Consider the following 8,972-nt stretch of genomic DNA (forward strand, 5'->3'; position numbering starts at 1 on the left):
AGAAGTTTTTCAGGAAAGGTGGAAGTTCTGACAAGAAAGGGTTCAGAATGACTGAAGGCAAAGGAGGAAAGTCTGATAGAGGAGACAACTCAAATGTCAATTGCAACAATTGTGGTGAAAGAGGCCACATCACTCCTGATTGCAAGAAAGGAAAAGGTGATAAAGGCCAGGCACTTATCACAAAGAAGAAAAACTGGGCAGACACTTCAGAATCTGAAGAAGAGGTAAACTATGCCTTAATGGCAAATGCTGATAGCAGTTCTGATGCTGATGAACTATAGGTACCTCTATCAACTCTTGCTCTTGATACAAAAGATATTAATGAGTTGAGATTATTCTTGAAAAACAATTATATTAGCTATAGAGATCAGACTTTAGAGAATGAAAGATTTAAATCTGAAAATCTAAAGTACAAAAATAGAAATAGCTACTTTGGAGAAGAGTTAGTCAAGATGAACACTATTCAAATAGAGAGAGATAATTTTGTGTATGTTAAGAATGAATTGCTTAAACAGAATAATTATCTAAAAATTGAATTAGAAAAGGAAAGAGAAATCATCAGAACTTGGACTAACTCAGGCAAAACAACTCAGAATATTCTAAGTAGTGGAAACTGGAAAGAGGGGTTAGGTTATAAAGATGGTAAAAGTGAGAAAGGGTCTTTGCCAATTAAGCCAAGTACAATCAAACAGATTGTAAAGCCAAAGGTAAATCCTGTTAAATTTGTTGCAAAAACTGTTGTGTCTGATTCTGAAGAGATGAAAGACTCTAAAACAGAAGTCAAAGAAAAGTCAACTTCTGACAAATTAAAACAAGATAAACTGGCTTTGGTAAACATTGGCTTAATGACAAAGAAGCAGCTTAAGTATAAGCTGAAAGAGATTAAAAATGTGAACAAGGTAAAAGAAGCTAGGAAAAAGGGGAATGGAAAGGAAGGTGTGAATAAAAATAATAATTATATGCCTGTTTATAATGCTCCTAGAAAAAAATGCTATAATTGTGGAAACTCTAACCATCTTGCTTCTTTTTGCAGGAAAAATAAAGATATAAACTCTTTACCTCCTAGATCAAGAGTTAAGAGTCAGTCTATTAGGTTTAAACCACAATATCCTTGTTTTCATTGTGGTAGTTTATGGCATTCTATTTATACTTGTAAGGAATATCATAGTTTGTACTATGATTATTATGAAGTAAAACCTTCTTTAAAGAAAGTTGGTGTAATTCCTTCTAGTGTAAATTCTGATGCAAAGTCTGATATAAAGTCTGATAAAAAGCATGTTAGCATAAACTATGAAACTAAATCCGCTGCAAATGCTAACAAACTTAACAAGGCCAAAGGATCCAAACAAGTATGGTTCTTAAAACTAATCAATAGTGGTCTTTGTGATTACAGGGCAACAAGAAAAACATCATGGTTCTGGACAGTGGATGTTCAGGACATATGACTGGAAATAAAACCCTGCTATCAGACTTTGTCGAGAAAGCTGGCCCATGAGTTTCTTATAGAGATGGCACATGGAAAAGACTCTGGGATATGGCAATATCAATCTGGGGAATGTCATAATTGAATCAGTAGCTCTTGTCTCAGGACTTAAACACAATCTGCTAAGTGTGAGTCAAATCTGTGACAGAGGTTATCATGTGGATTTCTTTGAAGAACACTATGAAGTTGTAAGTAATTCTACAGGAAAAGTGGTTCTGAAAGGTTATAGACATGTTAACATATATGAAGCCAGACTTTCAACAAATTGTGATGGTTCTGCAATCTGTCTGTTAAGCAGAGCATCAATTGAAGAAAGCTAGAATTGACACAAGAGACTCTCTCATTTAAATTTCAACAATAGAAATTGGCTATTAAAGAAAGATCATGTGAGAGGACTGCCAAAATCAATATTTGCTCCTGATGGTCTTTGTGACTCATGTCAAAAGGAAAACAAAGAAAATCTTCATTCAAGAGCAAAACTGAATTTCTTGGTTATAGTGGAGGAGTTCACAAGATACACTTGGGTGTATTTCTTGCACATGAAGAATGAAACTGCATCTACTCCAACTGATCATGTCAGACAGCTGGATAAGCTAGTCAAAGATTCTGTTAAAATAATAAGAAGTGATAATGGCACTGAGTTCAAGTATTCAATCATGGAAGAGTTCTGCAAAGAGTAAGGAATAAAGCAGGAATTTTCTACACCTGGAACTCCACAGCAGAATGGAGTTGTAGAAAGAAAGAACATGACTCTTATTGAAACTGCACGAACTATGCTTGATGAAGCAAAGCTACCAACCTATTTTTGGGTTGAAGCTGTGTAGACTGCTTGTTTTACACAGAATGCTACACTCATAAACAAGCATGGAAAAACACCATATGAGATGGTGAAGAAAAAGAAGCCAAATCTGAATTACTTTCATATATTTGGATGCAAGTGTTTTGTTCTTAAGACTCATCCTGAACAGCTGTCAAAATTTGATCTAAAAGTTGATGAAGGAATTTTGGTTGGATATCCACTTTTCACAAAAGCCTTCAAAATGAACAAGGGTTGTCATGGAATCTATCAATGTATATTTTGATGATAAAAAGATTACTGGACTTGAAGATTTCAATGATCATGATCAACTGAGATTTGAAAATAAAGATGTAAATTCTTATTCTGTAAATTCTGATGACCTAAATCACGATCCTGTAAGTTCTGACGGGTTAAATTCTGATGTCACTGTAACTGTGGTAACTGCTCCAAAGAAAAATGCACATGTTCAGGGGGAGCAAGCTTATGATCATACCACATCTCAAGACTCTCAAGAAGCATTAAAACCAGTCACTGGCTCTTCAAGTTCTGATTCAATAAATTTCGATGAGCCAAATTCTGACAATTTTGGAAACTCTAATTCTTCAATTCCTGAAGGATCTAACTCAAATTCTGGAATCTCGAAGAGCATAACTATAGGGGGAGCATCAGAAAATGTTGATGGAGACAGCATGGATCATGGGGGAGGATCCAGTTCTAGAGATCAACTTCCATCTGCAAGGAAGTGGACTAAATCACACACACCTAACTCAATAATTGGAGATCCTGAAGCAGGTGTCTGAACAAGAACAGTAACAACAAATGAATGTCTCTATCATTCCTTTCTATCTCAGAATGAATTAAAGAAAGTGGAAGAAGCTCTTTAAGATGTTGATTGGGTGCAAGCAATGCAGAAAGAGTTAAATGAATTTAAAAGAAATAAAGTCTAGACCCTAGTACCAAGACCAAAGGAAAGATCAATTGTTGGTACAAAATGGATGTTCAGAAATAAAACTGATAGTGATGGCATAATTACAAGAAGCAAAGCACGGCTGGTTGCTAAAGGTTACTCTCAACAAGAGGGTATTGACTATGATGAAACATTTGCTCCAGTTGCTAGATTGGAAGCCATAAGAATCTTTTTGGCTTATGCTGCTCACATGAAGTTTAAAGTCTTTCAAATGGATGTGAAAAGTGCTTTTCTCAATGGAAAATTGGAAGAAGAGGTATATGTTGAACAACCTCCAGGCTTTGTAGATCCAAAATATCCAAATCATGTCTACAGGCTTGACAAAGCACTTTATGGCCTTAAGCAAACTCCAAGAGCATGGTATGAGGCTTTAACTCAAGTCCTTCTGAAAAGTGGATTTCATAGAGGCATAATTGACCAGACTTTATTCTACATCAACCATGGAAAAGACTTACTTTTGGTACAGATATATGTTGATGATATCATCTTTGGCTCTACAAATACAAAACTTTGTGAAAATTTTTCTAAATTAATGCAGTGAAGATATCAAATGAGTATGATGGGAGAGTTGAGTTAGTTTCTGGGACTTCAAGTCAAACAAACTGAAGAAGGTACTTTTATCAGTCAATCCAAATACACCAGAAATCTACTCAAGAAATTTGGAATGCAAGACAATTCTACTGCATCAACTATCATGGCCACTGCCACCAAGTTAGATAAAGATACTGGAGCATCAGTAGATATTACTAACTACAGAGGTATGATCGGCTTTTTACTCTATTTAACTGCAAGTAGACCAGATATCATGTATGCTACCTGTCTTTGTGCAAGATTTCAGGCAGATCCAAGAGAACCTCGTCTATTAGCTATGAAAAGAATTTTCAAGTACCTCAAGGGTACAGCTGATCTAGGATTGTGGTATCCTACGGAATCAGATTTTAAGCTAATAGGTTACTCAGATGCAGATTTTGCATGATGCAAAATAGACAGGAAAAGCACTGGTGGAAGCTACCAATTTCTTGGAGGAAGATTGGTTTCTTGGTTTAGCAGAAGCAGAATATATTCCTGCAGGAAGTTGTTGTGCACAGATTATGTGGATGAAGAATCAGTTACTGGACTATGGGTTAGAATTTTCTAAAATACCCATTTACTGTGATAATCAAAGTGCTATTGCTATGACAAGAAATCCAGTTCAACACTCAATGACAAAGCACATCAGCATTATGTACCATTTCATAAGGGAACATTTGATGAAAGGTACAATGGAATTGCAATTTGTTCCAACCGATCAACAACTAGCAGATATCTTCACAAAACCACTATGTGACGCTAGTTTTAGAAGACTTGTTAATGAACTTGGAATAGTTTCAGGTTCTTTCTCAAAATCTGTTTAGTTTTTGTTCTCATACATCAGAGTTTATGATCAGTATTTACAGATTTTCGTATCTCAATGTAATATGTGCTTAAATTGTAACATATTAAACACTACTTATTATCTGATGTGATTCTATAAACTCTGAAAGTGTTTTGAATGTTCTGTGACTATTCAATCCAATGAGGATTACCTTGTTAGATGCTGACTTAGTAGTCTTTAACAAACTATGTATCCCATGTTTGAATTAGTTATTTATATGGAAATCAATAACACAAGCAAATTCTGATTTTGATCTTAGTCAAATTTACTTCCTATATCTTATTACTAAGTCACAAACTAGATTATTGCTTCTTATCTATCAAATTCTGATGTCAGTAAATCTTAAGGATGAACTATATGCTTGATAAGCCTCACTTATCTAAAGAAAAAAAAAATTGAAATTAGGTACTCCTTTGAGATCTAGAGTAAATATGTGAAAGGAAAGATCCAAGTGCATTGCTGGTATTAAGTAATATGCATGAGAAAAGCAAATTAATTTTTCTTGGTGACTTTTCACATTCTCTGATTACTGGAGAAATATTCTGATAACAACATTAATTCTGATGGCAGTTGTAACTCATTTATGTAATATCCGGGATATATCGTGTAATTATTTTTGCTTAATATATGTGTTCAGTATCTATTCTGTGAACTAATTGTTAAGTGTTAAATGCGTTTGGATGTTTGAAAATATTATTAATTGAGTATTTTAATTTTTATATCTCCAAAATAAAATATAGATAATTTTCATATCTTCCTAATTATTTTTATATAGATTTATGGATCTATAAAGATCATATGAAATTTATAAAATCTTTTTCCGAGTATTTAAAATCTATTTTATAAAAACGGGAACCAACCGACGTCATCCGTTGTTACGTTTTTGGAACCCGAAACTCTTCCGAGAACTCCTTCCTAACCTAATTGTAATATTCCGAGCATATTCCATGTTTTGACTCTTTCGATCCAGCGTACGGTTTGTCCTGCGCGGGTCCCGGCGCAACATTTTCGATACAATATTCATTTCGATAAATCAATAAAACTCTTATTTTCGATAAACGGGAACTTTTTATTAAACTATCCCAATTATCGCCTCGTAATATGTGTAACCAGGCGCTGAGACCAAGACCGCAGTACAAATTGTACTGATCTGGATAACTGTCCCGAAAACCGATACCGTTTGGATCAGTTTTTACAAATAAACGTACTGTTTTATATCCGGAATGATCCAACGGGATACTAATTTTCCGTAAATATAAATAGCCTTTTACCGTATTTTATTTCGTATCAAAATCATTTACAAACAGATAATTATATAATTTTCCAGAGAAAAATCTTATATTCATATAATCTTCCAAGAATCAAACCAATTTTTGGAGGTGTTATTGATCTTTGTTTGGAAAGCTCGAGTAACCGATTTGAAGGTCTTGAAAAGCTCTATCAGATTTTGTGATCCATACACCTGCAGAAATCAAGGTTTATTTTCTATATTTTTATTTATTTTCGAATTAATTTTACTAAAAATATGAATTTTTGTTCGGATGATTGTTTGTATGATTTGATGATTGCATGTTGTAGAGCTTGTTTTCCTGATGATTTTGATATATTATACGTCTGATTTGGAGTTCAATAACATGTTCAAAATTGAGTTTGATTTTCGAATTATGAAATTAGGGTTTATAACCCGTATGAATGTTCTTAATTGAAATTTGGGGGTTTCTTATTTCGGGATAGATAGATGTTGTGGTATAGTGAGTTGTGTTCTCTATGAAATTCGCAATCCAGTCGTACAAGTTTCACATATCAACGAGGTCTGTAGAGAAGGGAGTTGTCCTTTGAAGTTTACGTCGAGTTCGCCGGAAACCGGCGAACTTCTCGGCTATTTTCCGGCCTATTCAGGGGTTGTCTGTGTGATTAAAGAGTATGGTTAGATTCCTGGTAAATTGTAGATGTAATCTGGAGTTTATGGTGATGGGAGGATGCCGGAGTCGAGTTCTCCGACGAACCCCGACTGTTTTCCAGCGAGGGATGGAAAAATTGCAGTTTAGTACCCTGACTTTTGAAAACGATGAAGTTCAGTCCCTGAACTTTTCAGAGTTTTCAAAAGTTGGATTCCTATTTTAAATATTCAAAAATCATATTTCCTATTTATTTTTATTATAAAAATTCGTTTTAATTTCTGAAAATTCTGAAAATTATTATTTTAATTCCAAAATATATTTTAAATTCAAAAATAAATCTGAATTAATTAGTTAATTAATTTCAGTTAATTTTCAATTGATTAATTGGTCAATTAATTCGAAAATTAATTGATTAATTGATTTAATTAATTATTAATTGATTTTAATTAATTATTTAATTAGATTTAATTATTTAAAAATGATTTAAAAATCCCGAAAAATAGTTTCGAGCTTTAAAATATTAATCTAAATTATTTCCAAGACTCGATAATTATTATAAAATTATTTTGAAGCCAGAATTGGCCAACCGAACCCTATTTATTATTCCGAAATCGATCCAACGACCCGTTTTGATTCCAAAAAATGTTTTGAAAATCATTTTAAGTAACCGAAAGCCTATTTATGACCCGAGACTTCTTTATAAATGAGATATCATTGATTATGTGATGTGTTATGTGTTATAAGTGACTTGTTGGTTGACTGTCGGTCTGTATATTCGATGTTTACATATTTATTACGTAACTTTCAATCCGTTAATCGGATTTGGGTAAAACGAAGTGTAGATAGGAGTATGTATTGAATAGAATCATATGAGTTGAATATTGATAGATGCTTATGATATGTGAGCAGAAGAGGCAAGGCGTAGGAAAGGGAAATAGGTAGTTGAGGAGTAAGACGATTGTGATTGGAAGCGAGTGCAGTGTAGTAAGCTAATACCAGGCAAGTGTTCTGAACTTTCTCGAGATATTATAGTGATTGATAGTCCTGTTTTATATTACAAGTGCTTCGAAGCACTGAACCCTAACCATGAATCCAACTATTGATCTTGAGCCGTAACCCTGATTCTTTCTAGACCATTGATTATTGTATACCCAGATATGAATCACAAATATACGATACTACTCCACAAATACATACAAACTAAATACCATACACTGAATCGAATTACCTACATACTCAAACCATTGTATCTTATGCTTTGAAAGACCAAATCCTTGAAACTCTGAAATGTCATTTCCTTTGTTATCCAATTCTTTCCTTACCCATCATCCAAGCTTTGAAATTACCTTATTGATCCTTACGAAGATTGAAACCCTTTCATTATTGAACACTCAATGTTGTTAATGATTCTGTTTATTGTTTATTATTATTTATTCTGTTATTATGTTAGAATTGGATTCTTTTTATAAAATTGTGAACCAGATTTGTGGTCAGACCATATAATGGTCAAGTTAGGCCAATGTGTGCCTGGGATCCAGTAGTTAAGCAGTGTTGTGTGCTTTGCTCGGGGTTAGTGCGTGACTGATCAGCAGCCTAACCTTGGTTTTTTTCTTAAAATGAAACTATAATATCCAATTCTAAATCATAATCCACTGTTCACTTGATATCATAACCATGTTCACCTGATGATCATTATTCTCAGTTTTGTCATTGTGACTTGCAGAGCTAGTTAGCTCATTTGTGCGATATTGTTTATATTCTTTTCTAGTTAAAAAGGAACCAGTTGGTAGCGAGGATCCCCAGTCTAGCGCGAGAGCTAGGGGTACAGGTTGATCAAGTTGAGCTAGTAGGCTTCTTTTGGGATAATTTAAGTTTGTAAAAGTTTGTAATAATGTTTAATACTCAGTTCTGAGTTTGAATAGTTGGGATTTGAACGGTTCGTAATATAAGTAGATATGTTTGGCTTGTGTGCATACTTTAACCTGTTGCGATCCATGGTAGTTGGTAAGTAGGGTCACTGCATATTATTATTATCTTTATTATTGTTATAAGCAGGTTATAAATAAGGTATGTGTGTGGACCCCAAACTTCTGACCCGGGTTTGGAGGGCGTCACAGGTTTGGTATCAGAGCTACAGGTTATAAGTCACTGACACAAGCCTAGGATAATGGGAATGGGTAGAGAGTTAGGATTAGAAGTAAGGAATAGAAAGATAGAATGTCGAGAGGTTGAGTGCTATGGTAGAACAGGTATTAGTGTAATTCGCATCATGGTTCAAGATTCTTATATTGCGATATGATTTCAGATAGCAGCGATGGCCGAATCTTTTATCCCCGTGTCAGCTGATCACTCAGAGCCTTCAGTTGGAGCACCATCATCAGATCCACGTCCTGTTGTTCCACTAGTAC

Source organism: Apium graveolens, chromosome 1 (assembly GCF_009905375.1).
Source record: "Apium graveolens cultivar Ventura chromosome 1, ASM990537v1, whole genome shotgun sequence".
In the NCBI taxonomy this organism is placed as follows: Eukaryota; Viridiplantae; Streptophyta; class Magnoliopsida; order Apiales; family Apiaceae; genus Apium; species Apium graveolens.